Below are 27,477 nucleotides of genomic sequence, written 5' to 3' on the forward strand. Positions count from 1 at the left end.
CTTAGTGAGGCTCAACCTCAAATCTAGCTTGCTTATGTTTTACCTTATGAAAAGATATGAAGATAACATTATGCACTTGAGTTTTCAAGTTGCTTAGGGTTATGTTTTTCACATGTTAAACATTCGGCCACCATGAAATGTAGGGCTTAGGCAAGCCTAAATTCAACCCTAACATGTTTATGTTCCTCTCCATGTATGCTATGAAATTTATGAGTACCCACATGTCTAGAATTCATGCTTTGGTGACATTCGGCCACTTACATTGGTGAACTTAGGAAGCTTGAACTTTAACCTAATATGCTCATGTGAATGCCTATGATAAATGCATGGAAAAATTTATTTACAATCACATGCTTACATGCTATATGTAACCTAGTTGGAACCTTGTATGTTTCGGCCAAGGTGGGTTTAAAACCCTAGGAAGCATAGAACTTAAAATCACATATGCTTATGATGTTCCCTATGTTAAATGTTATGGAAATGAATGTGGGTTCATTTGCTTGTATGATTTCATGAAACCTAAGTGAGCCTATGCATGTTTCGGCCACCCTTAGTGGGTTGAGAATTTAGACTAAGTTATGACTCAATATGTACTTCTCTTGCCATGACATGAATTAGAAGAAGTTAACTTGTGAACCATGCATGATTATGTTTTCTTTTTGTGTCATATTGCTCATTTGAATATGCTTATGAACCATGCATGAGAATGATATCTAAAAATGGTTATGTGCCCAAATATGATGGCTATGTGCCCAAGACAAGTATGATGGCTGTGTGCCCAAGTATGCATGGCTATGTGCCCATTTATGCATACCTTATGAATGACATGAATATGATATGTTACGAATGACAACGATATGCTATGAAGGACATGAACATGATATGCTATGAATGACATGATTATGATATGATATGAATGACATGAATATGATATGTTATGAATGACATGAACATGATATGCTATGAATGACATGAACATGATATGCTATGAATGACATGAATAAGATATGCTATGAACGACATAATTATGTTATTAAATGATAGAGATATGATATGGCATGTATTTTACTTTGAATGGCTTGTACCAAAAGGGTGGGCTCCTCATGCGCCCCTAGGTCGAATTACGGGCCTAGTAAAGGGTGGGCTCCTTACGTGCCCCTAGGTCGAGCTACGGGCCTAGTTTCCTAGTAGGTTCAAGACTAGCTACCTTGGGTCTACTTAGGATGCGCGCATTATGTATGTATGTGGTACTAAGCCAGGGCCCCTTTCATGTTGAGATTATTTTCAAGTACTATATGATATTGTTTTAAGACATCCCACCCATGAAATAAATCATGTTTTGAAAGACATATTGTACATGACATTTCTCATGTTTTAAAGGACATCTTGCATCCATGCTCATGATATGATGATTTACTTATGCTATGATGTACACTTATGTTATGATATGATCTATACCATGATATGATGATTTACTCATGCTATGATGTACACTTATGTTATGATATGATCTATACCATGATACGATGATTTACTCATGCTATGATGTACACTTATGTTATGATATGATCTATACCATGATATGATGATTTTCTTATGTTATGTTAGTGCCTCCATGCTATGATATGAACTATACCATGATATGATGATTTCTTATGTTGTGATGTGATTCATGCTAGGATATGATGTTACATGTATTATGATAAGATTTATGTCATAATATGTTGTCTACCTTACGTTATGTTATTATTGAGATTCATGCCATGATATGATATGTTTTAATTTCATGATGAGATGAGCATCAATTACTCTAATGTATGATTTGATGATGTTGCATGATTTCGTTGATTTTTGTGAGTAGGAAAGGATCTCACTAAGCCTTGAGTGCTTACAGATACTTTTCCTTGTACCACAGATAAAGGTAAAGAATGGAGAAACTAGAGGAGCAGCGGGAAGGGGCAAGAGATGTGTGATGGTGACTTGGCTAAAGAAATAAAATGACCTGCTGAAATGAACTTAGAATAATATGTTATGTTATGTGATGTCTTTTATGATTCCTTATGCATGTGCTAGAAATGGATACTATGACTATTTAAGTTGAACCATGTTATTTCATATTCATATGCTTGGTATGTCTTCCGCTGTATGTATGTATGAATGTTTAAATTTACTAAGTCTAAGGGTAAGAAAGTAACCCCGCCCTCACTAGGCAGGAGTGGTAGTAGTATAAAGGGGCGGGCGTTACAGGAGGTGCCCCTAATAAGAACAAGGAGATCTCATTTCATGGTGCTGGATGCCCCGTCCGCCTATAATGTGATACTGGGTCGACCGACCTTAAATGAATTTAGGGCGGTCATTTCTTCTTTTTGCTAGAAAATTAAATTTCCTGTTGATGACCAGGTTGGGGAAGTACATGGTGATCAGAAGACGGCTCGTAAATGTTATGTGGAAATTGTCAGAACTGAAGCTAGTACCGCCCGAAAAATGCAAAGAATGGAAGTCAATGTCATTCAAGAGAAGTCACCTGTCCTGGTTTATAAGGAGAAGGAAGAAGTCCATATACAGACCGGTCGACCTGAAGCCATCACTTATGTCAAGGCCGATCTTGATCCTACCCTGAAAGCAGAGCTGGTTCGATGCTTGAAGAAAAACAATGATGTCTTTCCTTGGACGACCAAGGAAGTCACGGGCATTTCTCCTTCAGTAATGGAACATTCTTTACATGTCTTCCCAGACGCTCGGCCTGTCATGCATAGAAAGAGGAATTTTAGCACGGAGCAAAATCAAATCATTAAAGAAGAAGTGGCTAAACTGATGGAGGCCGGTTACATCAGGGAAGTACAATTACCTAGTTGGTTAGCTAATGTTGTCCTGGTCTCTAAACCATGAAATAAATGGAGGGTATGTATTGATTTCTGTGATCTTAACAAAGTCTGCCCAAAAGATTATTATCCTTTGCCCCGGATCGATCAATTAGTAGATTCCACGACCGGGTGTGAATATATTTCTATACTGGACACTTATCAAGGCTATCATCAGGTCCCTCTTGCTAAGGAGGATCAAGAGAAGGTCAGTTTTGTGACATCTGAATGTACTTATTGTTATAATGTTATGTCTTTCGGACTAAAAAATGCAGGAGCAACTTATCAAAGACTTATGAATAAGGTCTTCCAGAAATAGATTTGAAGGAATATGGAAGTATATGTCGATGATATTTTAATTAAGTCTCTTCAGGCTACTGATCTTTGCAGGGATATAGAAGAAACTTGTGGAACATTGAGGTAGTATGGTTTCAAGTTAAACCCGGACAAATGTCTGTTTAGAGCAAAAGGTGGAAAGTTCCTGGGTTATATGGTGTCTGAACAGGGAATAGAAGCCTACCCAAGCCAAGTCAAAGCACTCCAAAACATAGAGCCACCATGCAATATGAGGGAAGCTCAAAGACTCACCGGCCGGATCACAGCCCTGTCTAGATTTATTTCAAGATTGGCTGATCGTAGCTTCCATTTCTTTAAAATACTTTGGAAGGCTAACAAATTTCAATGGGATGAAGAATGTGACAAAGCCTTCCAGGAATTGAAAGATTAGTTGTCCACCCTTCCCGTATTGGCTAAGCCTGTAGTAGGAGAAACCCTATGGGTATATCTGTCAGCCAATGAAAATGTTGTAGGCTCTGTGTTAGTTAAATAGGAAGGGAAAGAGCAATAACCTGTATATTTTTCTAGCCATTTATTAAAAGGAGCCAAATGTAGATATACTACACTCGAAAAGTTGGCCTATGCATTAGTGTTAACTGCTCGGAAGTTGCATCCATATTTTTTAGCACATGCAATTATTGTATTGACCAATAGTACTCTCAGGCGGGTATTGCTTAACCCAGAGGCATCTGGTCGGTTGATTAAATGGACGACAGAACTTAGTGAGTATGACATACAATACCAACCTCGCTCGGTCATCAAAGTACAAGCTCTAGCAGATTTCATCATAGAAGTTCAAGGTACTGAAGAAGAGAATACTTGGAAAGTTTATGTGGATGGATCTTCAACTAGACAAGGAAGTGGAATTGGTATTCTCCTTATATCTCCAAGGGAAGATAAGCTTCAACTTTCTGTCAGGCTGAATTATAGGGCCACTAATAATGAAGCAGAATATGAAGCATTGATAGCAAGGTTACAGGTCGCTCGGCATGTGGGAGCATCCTGGATTTATATTTATTCTGACTCTCAGTTAACAGCCCAACAATTATTAGGTAACTTCGAAATTAATAATGATAGACTTAGGTTATATGTTGAGGCATTTGATAAATTGAAGGCTCAGTTTCAAGAAGTAAATACAAAAAAAAATCCTCGATCTGAGAATCAGGTAGCGGATGAATTAGCTAAATTGGCCTCTGCTATAACACCATGGAGCTTAGATCGACTAGTTGAGCAGACATTATTAGTATCTTGTATTGAAAGATAGGATGAAATAGAGATACAAGGTGATTGGAGAGCACAAATCATATTATATTTGTAGCAGGGCATTCTTCCGATTGATCCAGAACAAGCAAGAACATTTAAGAAGAGAGTTTCCCAATACACTATGATAGGGGAACAGTTATATAAAAGAGCTTTCTCTAGACCTTTGCTTAAATGTATTGGAACAGAAGATATATAATTTATCTTGTAAGAGGTTCAGCATGGCTCATGTGGCAGTCATATAGGAGGAAGATCCTTAGCTCGCAGAATTTTATTAGCAGGATATTTCTGGCCTACTTTACATGAAGATGCTGCCAAATTTGTAAGAACTTGCACTTCTTGTTAGAAACATCAGAATATTCCACATCATCCTACACAATTATTAAGAACCTCTATAGTTTCCTGCCCCTTTGATCAATGGGGCATGGATATAGTTGGTCCATTTCCTATGGCAACTGCACAGAAAAGATTTTTATTAGTAGCAGTAGACTATTTCTCTAAATGGGTAGAAGCAGAGCCACTTGCTCGGATTACTGAAGATGCGGTTATTAAATTTTTGTTGAAAAATATTGTTTGCAGATTTGGTATTCCTCATAAGTTAGTCTCTGATAATGGAAGGCAGTTTCAAGGAGACAGAATCTTAGATTGGTGTAAAAGCTACGGTATTACTCAAGCATTCACCTCTGTGGCGTATCCACAGAGTAATGGTCAAGCAGAAGTAACCAACAGAGAGATTATAAGAGGTCTAAAAACCAAACTACATCATGTCAGAGGCAGCTGGGTAGATGAATTGCCCAGTGTTCTTTGGGCATATCGCACTACACCCCGAGAAGCTACAGGGATTACTCCCTTCCAACTAGTTTATGGAGAAGAAGCTGTAATTCCTATCGAGGTGGGAGTAGAATATGAAAGAAGGACAACTATATGACGATGACAATGAAGGTAGATGACTTATGGAGCTAAATCTGATAGAAGAAATTCGAGATAAAGCTACAACTCGTCTTATATCATACCGACAACAAATGAGACAAAATTATAACAAAAGAGTCATCCCGAGATTCTTCCAAGGGGAGGATCTAGTATGGAAGTGTGTCAAGCCCACTGGGGATGTTAACAAATTAGCACCACAATGGGAAGGACCCTACAAGGTGGTAGAAAAACTGGCATCAGGCTCATATTATCTCCAAGACACAGAAGGAAGAATTCTCGGGCACCTATGGAGTGCAAATCATTTACAGCCCTACCGAACTTAACAAGCTTATATCACTTGAGAAATATAGATATCCCTGAACGAGCGGACTAACGCCTCTTCAGTATATTCCAATCATCCAATCATGTGAAACTTAGCACATCCAAAAGAATAAATCAAGTTTACTTTAAGCAATTTCCCTCCGTTCGGCCCTATGAATAGATAACAAGTATGCTCATAATTTATGTACTTCATTTAATTTGGTAAAGACAATGCAGGCCAAGTATCGCCTGAAAAATAGACACGGTTTAAACAGCGTGGTGATTACTGTGCAAACGTTTTTATTCTGCTCAAGCGGCCGTCAATGGGGAGCTTTAAGGAATGACCGATCAGGTTTCCTTAAGGAATCTTGAAGACGTTAAACCATCCCAAGGTTAGTGAAAGCATTTTTAGTTTCACTCAAATCATAGTCGATCAGGAAATCTCTTGAAGAAACCCGAACGAGCCTTCTTGAGAGGAACCAAAGACTTTAAACTAGTATAAACACAGTCGATCGGGAAATCTCTTGAAGAAACTCGGACAGGCCTTCTTAAGAGGAACCGAAGACTTTAAACTAGCATAAGCATAGTCGATCAGGAAATCTCTTGAAGACACCCGGACGGGCCTTCTTGAGAGGAACCGGAGACTTTAAACTAGCACAAACATAGTCGATCGAGAAATCTCTTGAAGAAACCCGGACGGGCCTTCTTGAGAGGAACCGGAGACTTTAAACTAGCATAAACACAGTCGATCGGAAAATCTCTTGAAGTAACCCGGACGGGCCTTCTTGAGAGAAACCGAACACTTTAAACTAGCAGAAACATAGTTGATTGGGAAATCTCTTGAAGTAACCCGGACGGGCCTTCTTGAGAAGAACCAGAGACTTTAAACTAGCACAAATATAGTCGATTGGGAAATCTCTTGAAGAAACCCGGACAGACCATCTTGAGAGGAACCGGAGACTTTAAACTAGCATAAACACAGCCGATCAGGAAATCTCTTGAAGTAACCCGGATGGGCCTTCTTAAGAGGAACCGAAGACTTTAAACTAGCATAAACATAGTCGATCAGGAAATCTTTTGAAGTAACTCGGATGGGCCTTCTTGAGAAGAACCGGAGACTTTAAACTAATACAAATATAGTCGATCGGGAAATCTCTTGAAGTAACCCGGACGGGCCTTCTTGAGAGGAACTGAAGACTTTAAACTAGCATAAACATAGTCGATCGGGAAATCTCTTGAAGACACCCGGACGAGCCTTCTTGAGAGGAACTAGAGACTTCAAACTAGCATAAACACAGTCGATCGGGAAATCTCTTTAAGTAACCCGGACGGGCCTTCTTGAGAGGAACCGATGACTTTAAACTAGCATAAACATAGTCGATCAGGAAATCTCTTGAAATAACTCAAACGGGCCTTCTTGAGAAGAACCGGAGACTTTAAACTAACACAAACATAGTCGATCAGGAAATCTCTTGAAGTAACCCGGATGGGCCTTCTTGAGAGGAACCGAAGACTTTAAACTAGCATAAACATAGTCGATCGGGAAATCTCTTGAAGAAACCTGGACGGTCCTTCTTGAGAGGAACCGGAGACTTTAAATAGCATAAACACAGTCGATCGGGAAATCTCATGAAGAAACTTGGATGGGCCTTCTTGAGAGGAACCGGAGACTTTAAACAAGCATAAACACAGTCGATCGGGAAATCTCTTTAAGTAACCCGGACGGACCTTCCTGGGAGGAGCCGAAGACTTTAAACTATCATTAGAAAAGTCATGCAGGATTGAGTACCTGATCAAAATATGATAGAGCATAGGACTCTATTGACTCAAATTAATCAGGATTACGCGCCCGACCGAAATTCAATGGTTGATGAAATTTTTCATATTAAATCGATTAGGGTTACATGCCCGATCGAAAACTCAAAGGTTGATGAAATTCTTCATATTAAATCAACCGGGAGTACACGCCCGACCGAAAACTCAAAGGTTGATGAAATTTTTCATATTAAATCGTTCGGGATTATACGCCTGGCCTAGACTCAAAGTCATCTGGATTTCTTTATAAAGCTCACTCGGTATTACACTCCTGACCAGGATTCAAAGTTCAAAGGGAATTCTTTATATATATATAATCCTTCAAAATTGCATTCCCCATCAGAAGTCACAATCATATGAAGTTCTTTATTTAAAATCGCTCGGGATTGTATGCCCGACCAAGAACTTATGAATCCTATGAAATTCTTCATATAAAGTTGCTCGGAATTACACGTCCCTCGGAAGCATTGAGGTCTTTGGAATTCTTTATATACAGTCATGCCTGAATAAAGATCAAGGAGTTTATGGAAAGCCTTATTGTCAGAGCCATATGATCGATTAAGATACCACAACAGGAAAAGCTTTTGAGCAAGATAGTACTTATTCTCAAGAAGCAACAGCCAGATCATAAAGGTCGAAAAAACAAGTAAGTACAAATTTTTACAAAAATGACAAGTACTTGATTACAAGTCTTTTACAAATACACAATCATGTTCAATTAAAGTGGCTCGTTAAATTTTTGAGTAATTTCAGATTAAGTCTGCGACGGTTTATGAATTGAGAAGGGGGTTCATGAGATAGATAACCACCTTCCCTTAGTTGTTGAATAACCCCTGTCACAGAATAATTTAGAGTCCTGATAATTCAACGAACATATTCGCCAACAAATGCTGGAGACCTCAGATAAGTTAAGCGCCTATCTTCCCATCAGTCTTCCTCATGCTCCTTATAACTTTAAAATTCATTTTGTAGTTTAGCAGCTTGGTTTTTGAAAGTATTTCTTTCTAATTTAAGCTGCTCTAGTTCCTTTCGGAGTGAGGATATCTCTGCATCTTGAGCTTTTCTCTGTTCTTGCTCTTGTAGAAGAGCAAACTTGCTTGAGGCTGAATGTTGAGCCTACTCAGAAAGAAAGATATTGTGAAGTCTCTCCACTTTCTCTAAAATAGTGTTCTTATGAGAAACATCTGAAATAGCTTTGTCTTTCAAAGCAGTTTCCACCTGGAGGCGAGAGTTTAACTGATCCACTTGTAACTCCAAGGTTTTCCTTTCAAGCCCTTTGTTTTCCAATAGCTGCTGCTTATGCTGCAGTTCCTTCTTTATATCCTCTAATTGTTGAGTCTGTAAAGCTATCCTCTCTCGTGATTGAGTAAGTTCAATATGTGAAGGAGGAAGAGTGATTTTCAATGCCTCTACTTGAGCCCTTAATTTGCTATTATCCCTTTCCAAAATAATAAGTAGCTGCTCTAGATGAAAACTTGAGGAAAATAACTAAACAAAACAATAATATAGTTAGATGGAATAATAAGAAGTTAATAACATATAGTTAAAAATGCTTACAGTAGCAACTTGACGGCTGTGATTGTCAACGCGACTTGAAATACTTGTGCCCTTTAACAGCTCTTAGCTATGTAGCCAAGATTCGGCCAATGGGCCCTGAAGCTGTATAGAGCCAAAAATAGGAGGATCCGAGGTTTGTCGTAATTGAGAGGGCAAACCAAAAGCTTGCCTAAAAAGAGGAGTATGGGTAGAAGGTGAAGGGGGCCGGGTAGAAGTAGTAGGTAGGGAAAGGAGGGGAGTAGTAAAACTAGGGACAACAGAGGAAGAGTCAGATGGAATGGAAGATGGCAAAGCAATGAAAGTTGATTCAGTTCTTGAGGCACGGATAGCTGATGGTCCTGGACTTGGAGAAGATCTCCTGCAAGATGTTCTTTTAGCTCGTGGTCGAGAAGCCAAAGGAGGTAAGGCCAAGGAAAAAGGTTGAGAGGATGCAGAAGTAGTAGTAGCCATCTGAGAAGCAGAAGTAGCTGAAACAATAACAGAAGAGGAAGGAATAAGTAGACCCGGTCTTATCATATTAAGAGAAAGGTTGGAGACAATGTGAGTAGGGGGCATTAGTTCTTTACCTCTCTCAAAAGAAATAGGTGAAAGAACAATGGGGATCTGCACAAAAGTACCAAAAGTGTCACGAAAGGGAACTTCCTCAGTAAGCCTGGGTTTCTTGTGTATGGCAACAAAAGGTTATTCTTCTTCCTCTTCCAGGGAAGCAGTAGCTTCCGCTGCTTGTTCTTCCTTAGATAACAAACCCAGAGTAGAGGTAGTAGGATTAGCTCGACGAGCCTGTAGCCATTTTTCTCCAAGTTTATTCAAAAAAGACTTGGTCATAGTGGTATTCTTGTACATAAAAAGCAGGTAGAAGAGCATCGGCTGATATATAAAAATTAGGCGTTATTATAGAAAATAATTAACAAATGACTAATATACATAGTTGAGAATGTTTAAACATACCAAAAGAGACCTCTAAGGGGGTTTCGATAGGGCTTATTCCAAAGGGAAACATTAGACCCTCCACAATCGAGACTGGTAAGTAAAATTTAGCCCTCTTTAGCTTAGATAAGGCAAAAGAGACAGAGGGATCACTGAGGAGGTTGTCAGTGTTAGGAGTCGGGGGAAGATTGTGTATCCAGTCAATAGGAAAAGGGGGAGGAGAAGGGAGATGCATAAAGAAAAATTTATGGCGTCATTCCATTTGAGGAGGAATCCCACTAAACAAAATAGCTTTAGGGCGAGACCGAAACTTCAAAACACCAATGTCTACTTGTTGAGGAATGAAGAAGTAATGAAAGAGACGAGGTAATAAAGGGAAATCTAGTAGTTTAGATACCCCGACAAAACCCAAAAGGATAGAGAAAGATTGATGAATAAGTTGATTAAGAGGAATATCAAAATAGATACTAACATCAGCGAAAAAGGGATGAAGGGGAATCGGAAGCCTTGTAAAGCTTGAGCCCAGAAGATCGATATACTTCCTAAAGGAGGGAGATGCGGACCATTCTGAGGAGTAGGGAAAACCATATAGGAAGGAAAACTATAGTTCGTTTGCAATTCCACTTCTTCTGAGTCGATAAGGCTAGAAGCACATGAAAGAAACCACGCTGGGGAAGGAGTGGTCATGGATGAATAGCAGAAGGAAGGTGAAAAAAGGAAGAAGGAGGAATAGTCGAAGAATAGAAGAAAGCATCTTAAACCTTTACCCTTATTCTATGCCCTATACCAAAAACCCTTAAAAAGAGAGGGGAAAACGAGAAAGAGAAGAAACCCGAAGATCAATAATAATTAGTGAAAACTTATGTACAGAAAAGAGGGGATCAAATTCAAAAAGAATGCCAAATCCCAAGGAAAGGAAGGTAAGCTTAGCAATCATCCTCGGAAAACGCGACAGGTTTTTCTCTCTCTCTGCACTTGATTCTTAAAAAATCAAAGAGGTACGAGGAAAATCGGTAGAGATTGAGAATATTATAATAGACCGATCGAGATTGATGATACTATAGTAGATCAATTGAGATTGATGATGCTATAGTAAATCGGTCGAGATTGATGATGCTACAGTAAATCAGTCGGTTATAATAGACCGATCGAGAATAAGAATGTTATAATAGACCGATCGAGATTGATGATACTATAGTAGATCAATTGAGAGTGATGATGCTATAGTAAATCGGTTAAGATTAGTGATGCTACAGTAAATCGGTCGGTTATAATAGACCGGTCGAGATTAAGAATGTTATAATAAGCTGATCGAGATTGATGATACTATAATAGATCAATTGAGATTGATGATGCTATAGTAAATCGTGTTAGTTAGAGTCCTAGAGTCAATCATGTGATGATTGTTGTATGGACTTGATGTATCATATTCCTATATGTTTATAAAGGTATTTATTTATGGTTATTCACTACAAGAAAAAATCTAATAGACAACGCTTTAAAAGCGTTGTCTATGTGGTTGAAAAAGCGTTGTTAAAAGCACTGTTGTTAAAAGTCTGTTCAAAGACAACGATTTAAAAGCGTTGTCATTTGTAGCAAAGACAACGCTTTAAAAGCGTTGTCGTTTGTAGCAAAGACAACGCTTTTACAACGCTTTAAAAGCGTTGTCATTTGTAGCGAATACAACGCTTTTGCAACGCTTTAAAAACGTTGTCGTTTTTTTACAAAAACAACGCTTTTGCAATGCTTTAAAAGCATTGTTATTTTTTTGCAAAGACAACACTTTAAAAGTGTTGTCTTTTAAAAATAAAAAAATTTAAAAATCATATTTGTTTTTCTATTTATAAAAACATTGTTTTTCAATTTACAAAACTATTATTTTTCTTTAACCTTGCTATAGAAATGGAATCAACTATAACTTAACAAAAAGAAAGGTAAGCTACAATCTTTCAACGAGACATCAAAATCATGACACATCGAAATCGAGTATACTGCATATATATATATATATAAAACAGAGATAGATACATAGTGTACAGAAAAATCAAGTAGACAGTTCCCAAAATAATGATATTACTGTCAAAATGATTCAAACAAGATTAGAAGATAATTGACATATCCAGATTCGAAGATAGTTCTCAAAATAATAGATACATTGCTTAACACAAACATTAATAGACATCATCCAGATTTGAAGATAATTGGCATGTCAAACCAATCCATCTTCGGTTGAAACATCCACCTATCTATCTTCAGTTGGATACCTCCATTTAGCATTGACCTTCCAATTCTAGCAAAAAATAATTAAATGATAGGAATTGAGAGTATATATAGAACATTGACCTTCAGTTGGATATTTTCACTAACATTTGAAAGTATAAATTTTACAGTAGGAATTGAGACATCCTGAAAGACTTGATTAAATTGACATAACTAACTGAAATAAACAAACAAAGAGAACAAGTCATGATCGACAAATAACCATATATTTCTTATTTTGTAGGGATAATCTTATCAATCAAGATCCTTTGAAGATGTTAAACAATTGTGCATGTTTCTTCCAACCATTATGATAAGATGATAAACAAGTGATCATTAATATATGAACTATTAAGTTACAGTTAAAAAGAGTGGGTGATATGATTTTTATTTGTCCAAAAACTTTGCATAATAAAACTCTGTTGGATATTTCTTTAGTTCTCTAGCTTTACTCTGAACTTGAAGAAGGCATTCATCTAAATATGTTACATTGAAATCTTTGTCAAGAATTATTTCATAGATTTCCAAATTTAGATTAAAAAATAAGATAATTCATTCAATGTCCTTTTATTAGAACAATTTAATTTAAGGTAAAATACGAATGTGAGTTGTGATAAGACACTTAAAAGACAGAGCAAGGTTTATTAAATTTGGTTGTCATAAATACCTTGCATGACATTAACTAGTTGCTAGATATCATAAGATAAAGGTGAGAATGCCAATATGGAATGTAAAGTAGCATATATCCATCAAATGCTAATAAGTTATAAAACATTGAAAACATTTTCATATTGTTAACATATAAATGCTTAGTAAGAAATGAGTAATGAATCACCGCAAGAAAACACCATGCATACCTCAACTAGGAGATGGCCTCGCAGCACGCAAAGAAAAAGTAAATGAAAGTGAGTTCAGCTGAAATCGAGAGAAAAAATGTGAAAGATTTTGTCTGTAAGCTTTGCAATTTAACTTACTTCCATAGAAACTCTTGAAAAATCTCATCCTTTGGCTTGATATATATTATAGAGTCCCTAAAATTAACATCACCCTTCATGTTTGCTTTGCTTTGTTTGATGGTTTTGCTCTGAGGTTGAGAACAACAAAGGAATTTAAAAATCATTCTAGAACTAGGAAGAACGAAAGCATATGCCCATTGAGAAGATCCCCCAAAAAAAAAAAAAAAATAGTGGCTTGTACACACTACTTGAGAGACATCACTTACAATGACCATAGCTGTTAGTATTTCATGAGAAAAAGAATACTAATTGTTCTTTATCTTGGCTACAATTATTGATGACCAACAACCAAAGAATACTAATGAAAACTAACCCCAATGATAAGGCAATCAATCTACCTCAAAACTTCTAGTAACCAACACATAATACTTGAAACAAAAGGAATCCCTAAGCTCCTGCGTTGGCTGAAAGAAACAAGTAGAAGTATAATTAATAACCAAAAGACAAATGCACCTTTAAAGCTGTTTCATGTACAGCCGTTTGTTGCTAACCTCATCTTATGCTATCTCATCAAATAATGCATCATACCATGGAGGCACTAACTGGTAGGGGCAGTTGACAAAGCGTTGAGAAACTAAAAGGCCCACATCACCCGCTTGTCATTCCAAGTATGTCTTCATCTTTTTGTTTGTGGATTCCTCAGTACATGCTTCAAGCAAGAACCCTTTGAGTTACTTAATTCATTTGTGATGCTGGGAGCAATAAAACTTCATATTGCAGCACAAAAAATGAGCAAAGCAAAAGATGACATAGGTTTACTAAGGATGACCTGGTATCTTTGCAGATTAATAACACTGATAATGCCAAAAGGGCCACCATCATCATCATCTACATGCCCTACTTCATCTTGCTCATCCAATTTGACAACTATACCAATAGTTGTCTACTCCAAGATCAAATCCACAAAACCACTGAGGTCCCATGGCTTGTTGTCAAGGCAATTGTGAAGAAGAAGCTTCACCCCACTAAAATCCCCCGTCTTAGGGTCAAAGAACCCAAAATCTGCATGTAGCATGTCAACCTAACCCAAGCACAGCCAAATCAAGTGTTATTTCTAAATCATAATAAATTAGGATGTAAACACATGGAAGCAGTTCTCTTACTTGTTCCTCGTCTTCATCCACTTCTTCAAATTTGACATGTTCAAGACATTTAGTGGGTTTCAGCTTAGGAATGGAATCTTAGAAAATGAGATGATGTTAGAAGAAGAAATGGAAAAGACAAAGAGAGTGAAGAAGTGACAAAACCTAGTCGCTTAATGAAGGCGGAACGCGAATAGTCAAGGGCAGAGCAGCTGAATAAAATAGTCCGAGCAAAGGAAGAGAATCCAAGAAAGGCATAGACAATTGGGACACCATGTCGCTTCGAAGGTCGTTGGTGGTTCATGTGTCTCCTCAATAGTGGAACCATAAGTTTTTCCTGAATTAAGAACTAAATATCACTAAAAATTTTCAATACAAAATAGGAGAAACAAGAAACATAAGCAACAAGAAGAAACATGTCATAAACTGAATTTAAGTTAACACAACAAAATCTAGCAAAGACTTGAACTTTTTGTCTGAAACTAGGAAATGATTCCCTGTGAAGCAAGGCTTGATCAATCCTTTGTGAATGACAATGTCCAGGGCAACATACCTGGACATCAACCTCTTCTCCATGATCAACGACAGAACATTTGGATTCTTCACTATATGCTCCGATGTCCATGCCAGCTTCAAATTTGAGAACCAGAACTAGAAAAGATTCAAATTTTCCTACCTATCAAATTCATCGAAGTCCAATGTTTCTTCCTAAAACCTATAAAATTAAGCTCAAAGACAAATCTAAGTAAAAGTACTCACCTTGTAAGGTGATCTTGGCACCTTCCTCGGCACCCCAGGGTGGAAATGCGAGAACCCTAGAAGCCCATCCTCAAACTATGCTGCAAGGGATTGTTAGGGCACGTCATCCTCGTACTAAAACATATTGCTACTAGAAGTCGAAAACGCCGACGAAGACGAAGAGGACATCGAGGTAGACGAGGAAACCCTCCCAGCCACCCCCGATGAGAGGTCGAGCATGGTAGCCTGATCTACTTCAAAGAGGACAATCCTTAGGGAGAGAAGCGTAGGCTAGAGATTTTTTTCCCCCCCTTTCGATGTCAAACGAGGCAACAGAAGGCAAGGATGAAACACCGAAGAGGGCGAAGTTGGCTCCGACGTGGTTCTGATGAATCAACGCTGTAGACGGTGAGGGGTGGCTTGGCCAGCGACGAGGATGAAGGAGGCTTCGATTTTGGCGGAGATGGTTTGTTAGGTGTTTCGGCGGAGATGAGTGTTGGAAACTAGGTTTTCCTTAGAGTTTTTGCAAATGGGTGTTTTCCGTGGAGCAGACTTGTTAAAAAATAGTTGTTGCATATATTAAAAAAATATAATAGACCACGTTTTTTAAAATGTGTTGTCTTTGACTCTAAAAAAACATTAATAGACAACATTAGGTTAAAAAGCGTTGTCTTTAATAAAAAATATAAAATATAGACAACGCTTTTCACTAAAAGTGTTGTAAAAGGAAAAAAGACAACACTTTTTAAAAAAAGCGTTGTCTTTTAAGTGTTGTGAAATCACAAATTTCTTGTAGTGATTATACTTACTTGTATTGGTGCCAAATAACTAAGTATAATATCGTCCTTGAGTAGAAGGTTCTTATCTATATCAATCGATTAGTTGAATCGATAGTGAGATGATATAGAGAATACTACTCTTAATTATTCCTAGTCAAGTATTAACATTCAGGGACAATGTTAATGCATTGAGACTAGCATGTAGGTCAACTCGATGACTTGATCTCACAAGTCATGGATATAGAGATATCAAGTTGACACATGGGCATGCATTGGAGAATGTATACTGAATGAGCCGCCATGAGAAAGTATCATGGATCGTTATATGAGTGTCATATACTTTCTCATGTGACTATTAGTATAACTATTAGTCCTTGGACCTGAAGTCACCATAGTTCCCTACATAAAGAGTTGCATACTTTGGCTTCATCAAACGTCACCCGTAACTAGGTAGACTATAAAGGCGATTACTGGATATGTAACAAATTATGCGGAGGGATGTGAGTGATGTAGATGGGATCTATCCCTCCTATATGACGGGAGAGACATCATGATTCTTGATAGAGTGAGACCACTAAGTGCATGGTCATGCCCAAGTCAGTCAATATGAGATATTGAGCTCATTTGATTAGAGTGAGTCTACTTGAAGTTCAAAATATAGATTGATTAGAGGATGACACGGTCTATGCCTCAATTGATCAATTTAGATGTCAAGGATAGAAGGACATTGTCATATATTGTGAGAGTCACAATTAGTAGTCACAAGGTGATGTTGGATCTCAACATTTTTGTAACTTGGGTAGTAATAATGTGTTGCTAGATACTGCTCATTACTTATGTTTCTAAATGGGTTTAGGAGCATTGCCAACTTTACAAGAATCTATAGGGTCACACACAAAGGGCAATTAGATGGAGATTAGGTTCATTTGATGAACCTAGAGGATTAGGTTCATGTGATGAACCAAATTGGATTAAGAGTAATCCAAATTAAACTAATTGAGTTGGACTCAATTTGATTCATGTGTCCAATGAGTCTAATTTAGATTATGATTCATTGAGTCAATTTAATTCAATGAATAGAGATTCATTAAATCAAAATTGACTTGAATCAAAGGTTGGATTTGTTCAACCATGGGAGATAAGAGGTCAAGTTTGACTTGACTTGAGAGGGAGATGAAGGGTCAAGTTTGACTTAACCATTTGCCACCTCATTTGTGACATGGCATGGGGTCGGCCAATGATGGTGTTCCACATCATCAAAGCTAGCTCAAGTGTGTGCCACCTCATGAGGAAAACCAAGAGCCATGACTCTTGATCTTCCATGAGTGGCCGGCCACTTAAAGAGAAGAGGAGTTACAAGTGTGTGAATGATTTTTGGTGTGCTCATTCAAGTGATCTTCCTCCTCCTCTCTTCTTCCCTCTCCCTCTCATCCTTGCTGTGACTTCTAAGGGTGCTAGCACACTCTTAGTTTGTTCTCTCCATCTCTTGTTCGTGTGGATACTTCTAGAGGTGTGTCCGCTTGAAAACACTTGAGATCCGAAGAACCTTGGACGAGCGGGATTTGCGAAGGGCTTCGCTTCAAAGGTATATCCCTTGACATGTAGATCTAAAGTAGATCTAGAGTAGAAAAACTAAGTACCTGAAAAATTTTATCTTCGCACGGATCCAATGGCTTAGAACTTTGGGGTTTCCGTAACACAAAAAGCGGTTTTTGCGGCTCGAAAGTTCTAACAGTGGTATCAGAGCCACGTGCGAAGCATGTACTTATTTTTAGTTTAACTTTTATGAAAAATTACAGGTCTGTACGTTTTTGTAAGTTTACGATTTTTATGGTTTTTAAGAGTATTTTTCTCATAGAGGCGAAGCAACGAGTGCTAGGACACTTGTAGGCTTCCACTACCGAGAAAAATTTTCCGAAATGGCAAGTTCTCGCCCAAATTGTTTTGGGACAGAGGCTTAAGGCGCTGTTAGATCGTAGTAAGACACTCGTTATACTAATTTCACGAGAAGGGGTGCTGCCCCTAACCCCGCAAGGGGCATTGTCCTGCGATCGCGCCCGAAAATCGCTAAACGGGACCACCGGGAAATTGTAACCCATAAAATTGTAAAAATAGTAGTAAAATTATAGAAATTTATGTAAAATACATAATTTAGAATTATGTATGATTTTTTGATGGTCATGGCCCAAAAACCTAATTTGATTAAACAAAGTGTGTTGTAATTCATAATATGGCCTGCGTGTCATTTTTGTGTGTTGTGCGTGTTGTATTTGTTATATGTGACCTGCGCGTCATACCTCTCCTTTTATATTCCTGTTGTAAAATAGTTTTAGACTTGAATGTAACTCGAGTTTCGTATTTGTAATGTACAAAAATGGAGCGGTGGAAGGTCCACTCGAGAAGGAACGACGAGGAGGGTGAGAGCAACACATGGCGGTCAAAGGGAGGAGCTTGAGGAAGCTGTTGACCATAGATTGACCATCCGATCTTCTCATTGGCTTGAGAAGATCGTAGTAGGGCCATGACCTAATCAAAATTTAATTATTCATTGCTTGTGTGTATGTGATGCATGTTAGTGTAGGATAATTAGTGCCTTGATGCGTATATGATACACGTTAACGATTAGATTAGATCTTAATCAAATCAACTCGAAATGCCTAGCAAGTTCTGATACCCATCACTACCTCGATCATTTGTTGCTGTTGAATCTACTAAAGTAGAGCAACGCATATTATCTTGGTAGGGTGCAGGGAGACAATCTTGGTCCCGCCTATCAAAGCTTGGGAGAGTACAAACTTAATTAGATTGAGTATAACTAGTTAACTCAATTGGATTGGGTATAACTATAGACATTTTTCAATGGTTGGAAGATAGGACAAAATCACATTTATATTAAATTTTGGGCGATTTAGTCAAAGTTAACTCAAGTTTTAATATAAGTGAGGATCTTGATCCTATAAACAAGAGTTGCATAGAGATGTAATTGGTGATTAGTTACCTACCGATCATACTAAGTCTTGGGTAATTTAGCCAAAGCTAACTCAAGGCGTAGTATGATGTGAATCTTGTCCCACATGAATTATAGCTAGTTGGTAGAATCTAGTAAGTGTGGTTTGACCACATCCATGACTTGATTCTATAAAAGGTTCTATAATTTAGTGGAAGCATCATTTACTTAAAGGCATAATGAAATGCTATTTGGAAGATGATATTTATTTTCTGCATTATTTCTGTTGTAGATTGCCATGTCGTCAAACATGAACACCTTCTCCCTGCGTTCTTTCCTTGACAAGGAAAAGCTCAATGGAGCTAATTTCCTGGACTGGTACAGGAATCTGAGAATTGTTCTCACTCAAGAGAGAAAACTATACGTCCTGGAGCAGCCCATTCCGGAGGCACCTCCTGCCACTGCCACGCGAGCTGACCGAGATTCTTATAAGAAGCATCAAGATGACGCATTAGATGTGTCATGCCTCATGCTCGCAACTATGAACTCTGAGCTTCAGAAGCAACATGAGTTGATGTCAGCTTATGATATGGTTGAACATCTTCGTCAACTATATCAAGGACAAGCAAGGCATGAGAGATTCGAGATCTCCAAGGTACCATTTCAGTTCAAGATGCAAGATGGGACTCCCGTAGGTCCATATGTGCTCAAGATGATTGGGTACGTAGAAAACCTACAGAGGTTGGGATTCTCACTTGGCCAAGAGCTGGCCACAGACTTGATCTTGCAATCCTTGCCAGAGAGCTACAGTCAATTTGTCATGAATTACAACATGAACGAAATTGACAAGCCACTGCCCGAGCTGCTAAGCATGTTGAGAACTGCTGAGCTAAACCTTAGGAAGGTAAAGCCCAACTCCATTTTGATGGTGAAAAAGCATAAGGGCAAGGGCAAGCCTAAAGGTAAGGGAAAGTCCCAAGCCAAGGGCAAAGGCAAGGCACTGAAACCTAAAGGAGGGGTTGCCAAGGATGCTACCTGCTTCCACTGCGGTCAGACCGGGCACTGGAAGAGGAACTACAAAGTAAATCTGGAAGATCTCAAGAAGAAGAGAAGTGAGACTTCTACTTCAGGTATATATATGTTATAGAAGTCAATCTATCTATTTCTGCATCATGGGTATTGGATACTGTATGTGCTTCTCACATTTGTACTAATATGCAGACGCTGAGAAATAGCAGGGCATTGACAAAGGGCGAGGTGGACCTATGAGTAGGCAATGGAGCACGGGTTGCTACTGTTGCTGTAGGGACTTACTATCTATCTCTGCCCTCTGGGCTTGTACTAGAATTAGATGAATGTTATTATGTGCCTACTGTTGGATCGAAAGCGCTATAGGGGGGGTGAATAGCACTCGTGGCTTTCACTTTTCGTTTCAAAAATCTTACGAGTAACGCAGCGAAAATAAATAAAAGACAGACACACAAAAGACTCTAAGATTTACTTGGTTTGGAGCTTGTGACGACTCCTACTCCAAGGCCCATAATCGTTGATTGCTTTCGGTGGGCAACATCTATAAGTTCGTAAATCTTTACAAATAGGTGAATACAAATATAAGCTTAAAAGAAAAGTTATATCAACAAACTACAAAAGATGAAAGTGATTGCCGATTGTCGGAGCAGCAGAGTGTAGTTGTAAGATATCGCAAAATAAATAATAAATATTACTGGACGAAAAATCTTATTGGATTTCTTAGGAATTTTTAGAAATTTTCTGGGATTTAAACGGAGTCCGTATGACCCGTTTTGATGGGATGAATTCGGGGTACCGCGAAGCCTATTTGGGATACCCATTTAAATGGGAGTTGATTAAGGATTTAACTTAAGGTTAATTAACTTAAACCTAAGTTTTATTTTCTTTAAATTTTTCTCCCGATTCACTTCCTTCCCCGATCCCTTCTTCCCTGACTCCCCTCCCTCGCGATCCGATTTCATCGCCAGTCGTCGGGAAGCGACGCCGATCGCCGGCACAAGGCAGCCCTTGATCGTTGAGGAGGAAAGCTACCGCCCCGACCTCTCCCCTTTCTCTCTCCCTCGCCGCGAGTCTCTTTTCTCCCGAGCCCCGAGCCCCTTTCTCTCGATTTCTCCTCGTCGATCGTCGACCCACGAGACGTCGGAGCCAAGCTCGCAAGGTCTCCGATCACCTCTCCTCACCGGATCTTGAAGGTACTAAAGATGTCCAAGCCATCTCTGGAGGTGTGATCGCTTCCTCGGTTGGTCCTTTTCCCCGTCCAGGAGATCCGATTAGGGTTCAATGAGGGGCATAGATCCGCGTCGTCTCAAGCCAATTGAACTTCTCATTCATCCTCTTCAATTCGTTTGCTGGAGAGTGATCGGTTGCTCTTCATCAACCGGATTGGAGTAGGCGATGGCACCTGGAAAGGACCAAATCTAGGTAAGCTTCATCCGAAATTGGGTGATTTCAAAGACCTTACCTCTTTGTGATGTTCTTCTTGATCTGGACTCTAATAGATTCAAGGGTTTTGCTGTTTTGTGAGGTTGTTCTTGTTCTGGATTGGAGGAAGGCATCGGATCAAGGTATTGGTAGATTTCTCTTCTACCGATCACTGCTTCTCCACTTCTTGAAGCTGTGGAGGTCACGGGTGAGGAGGCAAGGGACTATTGAGGTGAGTTTTGTATTATGAATTAGGGTTTAAGCAAATCATTTGCTGTATGGTTGGATTATGGATTTATTCTAGGGAGGATAGGTGTGTGTGTGTGCTTGTAGCTTATGGACAGGGGTCATGGGGTTGTGAGCTACTGGATTAGCTGCTTCATCTTAAGGTAAGTGTTTTTCTAGTGATGTACTACTAGTTTTCTTATTAGAGTGCTACTCTATTGGGTTTTCTAAGGGATTGTAGAATTGATTCTTGATGTTAGTAGATGACATGTAGATTAAACGATGGTGTTAAATGAATTAATTGATTTGAATTTGGGATTTGGTTGTGATAAGTTGATTTGTGATGGTTATTTGGTGAATGATTTATGTAAATGGATACATGATCATTATTTGTATGTGTTGGATTGATTGAGGTTTATATTGGGTTGAAATTTGTGGATATGATGATTGGTTGATGTGGATTATTATGTGATCATTCTTGAGATCATTGGATTGCTTTTTGGTTGGATTGTCTGATGTGGTGGTTTGGTTAGTTGTAGATGATGATGTTAGGTTGTTGTGGATTTAGGATGAGTTTGGATTAGTGAGTTTTGGATTGATTAATAGATTGTGGATTATGTTTGGATCTAGAAGGAGTTGAATTAAGGAATTAGGTAAGTTACTTCGATTAGGGCTTTCCCTAATTAGATTGGGGAGTTTATTTAGCTATTTGCTACCTATGTAATTAGCTAAATATATATTATGTGATCGCAGGACTTGGATTCGGGACGAGTGTCTCGACGTGGGATTATTTGGCACGATCGACAGATCAAGGCGGGTATTTCTTCCTTTGCCTCTATGTAGTTTTTCTTGTACTTAGTGCATGGTTATTATTGGATGAATTAGGCTGCTTTATCTTCTATCCTGATCGGTTGCTGTTTTTCCTGCATGATACTTATGCTTGACCTTTGTGAACGATCTATTTAATTCATATACAGTCTCCACTCTTGATATCTACTCTGTTGTGATTACACGTGTAGAGTATGTCTTGTAGGGATTGTCGGGCGGTTAGTATTACCATGCTGATTGGGTACATAATGTGGATTGTATATAGCTTGGTATGTGTTTTGGGAGTCATCAGGTTGACCCTACATTTGCATGTTGTATGTATACACGTGTTTGGTTATGTACTTTTGGAGGAGTTATGTTGATTGTATGTTTGTGTTTTATACACGTGTCTGAGGTGTTTATTATTGGAGGATACATGTTGATTGTATTTACGATCTATGCATATGTGTCCAGGGGGATTATTGGAGATTCTTAGTTGATTATACATGTGTAGTTGTGTACATGTGTTGGGTGGGATGTGTGGATTTATCATGATGATTATACTCATGTTGGAGGTATTTGTGAGGTTGGGGTTATTGCATGGATGATGATTATATATATATATCATGTTCATCATTCATTGCATCTGATGACCATTATCTCCCTTGTGGTGAGAGAGTCATCAGTTGGTTTGGTTTAACACCGCCCACTCGGCCACTCGTGGGTAGTGGTAGTTGGAGCAGTTGCCGCTAGTCCTGTCGTGCCACCCGGTCACGAGGTTTAGTGAGATCCGGCGTTGTGAGCAGTCAGGGACCCTGATGCTATGTAGTTAGATAGCTACTAGCGGACTGTCCGCCTCGACCACTATATAGTGGGCTGGAGGGTAGTACAGTCGTCACAGACCCAAGCCTCTCGGTCGAGAGGTGGCGGGGTGACCATGGAGCATGCATACGCAGTTATTATTCTTGCATTTGATGCGCGGTGCATCTGCATTTGCATACATGCCTAGTAGATACTAGTTGCATGTGATTGTCGTTGTTGCACTTGATTGAGATATGGTTGTTGCATTTGGTTGCCATGCTGCATACATGTCATTTATTTTACATGTATATGCAGTCGTACTTATATTGCACAGGTGTCACGGGTATATCTGTTGCAGATCCAGTGAGTTTACCGATCTTTGTACCTTGCGTCATTTTCAGATTGGGTATGTATTTACCATTATGTCAGCATCGGTTTGTGCAGTTTGTAGGTTAGTTATGATTATGTCTGGTTATTACGTCAGGTAGGTTCAGATGCATTGATTATGATAGTATGATCATGTTCTTTATTCCCTACTGAGACTGTATACTTGTGATCTCCATGTTTTATGTATATACCATGCACTATCTTTTCTATTACCCGCTGAGTTACCTATACTCACCACCGCATGTATATATTTATGTTTTCAGGTAGATGGTTGGAGTGTCGCTCGGAGTATCCTGTCTGCCGGGTCCTACGTCACATCCGAAGGTCGTTTTTAGTTTTGTATATTCTTTTCTTATTTTTGGCATTGTATTTGTGTATAGCCATGTGGCTATCTTATGATTCTGGTGTTGTATTTGTTGTATAAAGCCTAGCCGGCTAGCAGTGTGTTGATTGTGTTGTATTGGGCTTTCCGTTTTCGTTTTTCCGCTGTGTTGGTTTTTAGTACAGTCGTGTGGGCTGTTTTATATATAACTGCGTGGTTGTGATTGTTTCATTCCAGCCGTGTGGGATGTTATTATAACTGCGTGGTTGTGTATATAAATATTCCAGCCGCATGTGGCTGATGTATATTTTGTTTGTAGTGATGCTTCATATTGTCACCCGTACAGGGGAGATGCTGCCAGATTTTTGTCTAGCAGAGACTCCTTTGGGGGCGTGACAATTTAGTGGTATCAGAGCAGGTACGATACCTGTTTTGCTATGTGTTCTGGTTTTTCGAGATTTATCTGATACCAATGTTTGGTATCAGAGTAGGTACGATGCCTATTATTCGTGTTTTGGATTTCATGATTCGGTTTTCTTGATGTGACTTTCGGGTTTTGGGACCAGGCAGCAGCAGGACATCTCCAGGCCATAGGAGGTATGTTTGCATATTGTTATCATACATTTCTGTTGGTGTATGTATTGTTGCTCATATAGTTATGACATGTGTTTGTACTTTTGTTAGTACTTGCCTATTTGTTTGTACCATACATTTCATGTGTAGGGTCAATCACTGATCATGGTTGACCTACTGGAGATCAAGGATTTACAGTCTCAGGGGATTTCCTCATATCATACTACTAGTTGGTTGAGAGTTAGAGTCTCATACTAGTCTTGGTTACTATTAGCTAGATGGTGGATGATATCTGTATACCCATGTTGACTCAGTTAGTAGAGTACCGGTTTACTCCTGTTGATGATTGATTTACTTGGTTGACTTGAGTAGTTATGGTTTGACTGATTTACCCTTGTTGACTTGGGTAGTGGTGTATCGATTTACCTTAGTTAGTTTCATCAGTGGATGATTAATTTACTCTTATTGGATCGGTTAGGAGATGATCGATTTATTTTGTTGGTCCGACTAGTAGGGGACTGACTTGTTCTATTTTTAGAGATTCCTATCTTTGGGATGTTTCATACTTGGTTAGATATTTTGACTCGTACCGGTGTAGAAAAGACTGAATTGGCCGTATACCATTATCGGCTTAGCCAGTCTATAGAGGATCGATGTATCCTATTCCATGGGGACTTTGACCACGAACTGTCTGTACCTGATTGGATGACTTAGAAGGTACATTCAGATAGGATACGGCATGGTGTGGAAAGTGTAAAGCTACGTGCTTAACACTTTGAGATACAATCGTTACAAGGGTATAACTTGGAGAGTACTTTCGGACATATGATTTGTATTGACATGAGAAAGTTGAAGTTAGCTGCTTTACCTTTACGTGACCCGATACCACGTGAAGGAAGAAGCAGAGAATGTTTTGGAGATCAGGTCATCACTTAGTGATTTCCTTGAGGTGTTTGGAGAGATAGTAGTTCTCTACTTCGTCGTTAGCATGATGGATTATAAGGCGATGATCAGTCGACTCGCCTAACGTTATTTCATGGGAGATCCTGACTCATGGAACTATTGGATATGATTAGATATCCTTGATGTACCTAGTGATCTACGACCTGTAAGGATACGGAGGTAGTGGTATTACCTAGGAGTTTCGATCATAACTAGGTATAATTTCAGATGATGATCTTCGAAGGGTAGAGCGTCGATTGACAGATATTTTGATCAGTTGTTTAGCTGTAGCATTCCTCTATCTTCGTGTTCATTGCTCGATACTGGAGGTTTCTGAGCCTCAGGGTGGAGCAATCACAGTATGATGGGGTACAAGACAATGGTTAGACGACTCAGCTAACATTGTCTCTATCAGGTGGCTTAAGACCTTGACCACGTGATCATTTTACCAGATCTTATAGTCTATATCTTATATAAGAGGGTTCGACCTTTTATCGATATTTGTCGAGGGACATTTATAGGAGGATTATGAGGGTTGTGGAGATACCTTCTTGATGGGTAGACTTTTAGTCAGCAGGTTGTATGACCCTTTGATTTTAGGATTGACATTCCTTTACTGTGGATATTGGATTATCAGAAAAGATGAGATGATGAGATTTGGCAGACTTTTGGATACGTTTAGTTTGTTGGTAGTAGGGGTTGAAGGTTGGATACTTTCCTTTGACTCTATCTTTGTTTATGAGACTATCTGGTATGATTGATGGATGTTGAGGATGATTGGAGTTTGGTGGATATTGTGAGATCTGGTGTGGTGATATGTTATCTTTTGACGATCTATTAGTGGATATTTGATTTGATGATCTATTGTTTAGTATTTGATGTTGATAGACGTGAGGAGTAGCACTTATGTGATATTTATGGATTTGGTGATTTGTAGTTGGTGATTTGATCATAGGCTTGTTGTTGGGGATCCTACGGTTGAGTGCGCCTATGATACGTACATTATGGGTCATTGGTGTTACCATTTTAGGCATACTGTGCCCTAGACGTTTGATGGATTCGATGTACTTGGTATCATTAGGGAGTTTGGATCAGTTTTCATTGTCTTTATCGGCGATGTTGTGATCTATTCCCGATCCGAGGTGGATCACGTACACTAGCTTCACATAGTTCTAGAGATGTCTCGACGTGAACATCTATATGTGGAGTTAGTAGTACGTATTGTGATTGTCTTTTACGAGTTTTTGGGACACATTGTCTCTGGTAGAGGGATATCAGTGGATCCACAGGGGATAGAGGTTGTTATCGGTTAGGAGTAGTCATAGTCTATACCGGAGATTGATGGAGGATTTCTCTAGCATTGATATGTCGTTGACCGGATTGTCTAGGAAGAGTATGGAATTTTCCTGGATAGATGTTTATGAGATCAGTTTAGATAACTACACCGTCTTAGTTGTACCTTCTAGTGTAGACGGATTTGCACGCTACACAGAGGTATCATACCTGGGGTTTAGTGCAGTTTCGATATAGCATGAGCAGAGTAGTCTCGTGCCAGTAGTTAGAATTCTCGTGTAATGAGAATGAGATTCATTGATTTCCGTGAGAGATTATGTGTGTTCCCGAGCCACTTCTTATCCGGGAGGAGTTACTGCAGGAAACACCTAGATCTGGATTTGCGATACATTCGGGTGACATCTGATGTGTGGAGACATTGGAGCACTCTTATTGGTGGAATGATATGAAGAAAGACCTCGCGGATTCTGTAGCTTGATGTTTATTATGTCAGCAAGTGGAGGCTGAACATCAGATGTTAGTAGGATTGTCTCTGTTGGTTTGGATACTAGAGTAGAGTTGGGAGCATGTTTTGACAGATTTTGTTGTGGAATTATCCAAGATAGGGAGAGGATATGATGGTTCGGGTAATCATTGTTGGGCGACGACTTGCTCCCTGGCTATTGATTTGTAGGACAGATTCTTTTGGATTGAGTAGCAGGATTATACTCTAGAGGAATTACCGGACTGGATGATGTATCTCTGAGGGTTGTTTTGGATGGAGATCCGCGATTTCACATCTTGGTTTTGACTGTGATTACAGTAGACTTTGGATTAGGAGTTTCACTTTAGTATAGATTTTCATCTCAAACTGATGGATAGTTTGAGCG

General features: G+C 39.0%; 1 long non-coding RNA gene and 1 pseudogene across 1 annotated transcript; one reads left to right on the top strand and one right to left on the bottom strand.

Moving 5' to 3' along the window:
• Positions 1–12,042: 12,042 nt before the first annotated feature.
• On the bottom strand, positions 12,043–15,188 carry LOC122045665 (annotated as a pseudogene).
• Positions 15,189–20,653: 5,465 nt separating this feature from the next.
• On the top strand, positions 20,654–22,297 carry LOC122049130. Its single transcript, XR_006130846.1, has 3 exons — positions 20,654–21,258; positions 21,362–21,490; positions 22,237–22,297. It is a non-coding gene; the product is annotated as an uncharacterized LOC122049130 (long non-coding RNA).
• The last annotated feature ends 5,180 nt before the right edge of the window (positions 22,298–27,477 follow it).

The sequence above is a fragment of the Zingiber officinale genome, chromosome 2B, assembly GCF_018446385.1.
Source record: "Zingiber officinale cultivar Zhangliang chromosome 2B, Zo_v1.1, whole genome shotgun sequence".
Classification (NCBI taxonomy): Eukaryota; Viridiplantae; Streptophyta; class Magnoliopsida; order Zingiberales; family Zingiberaceae; genus Zingiber; species Zingiber officinale.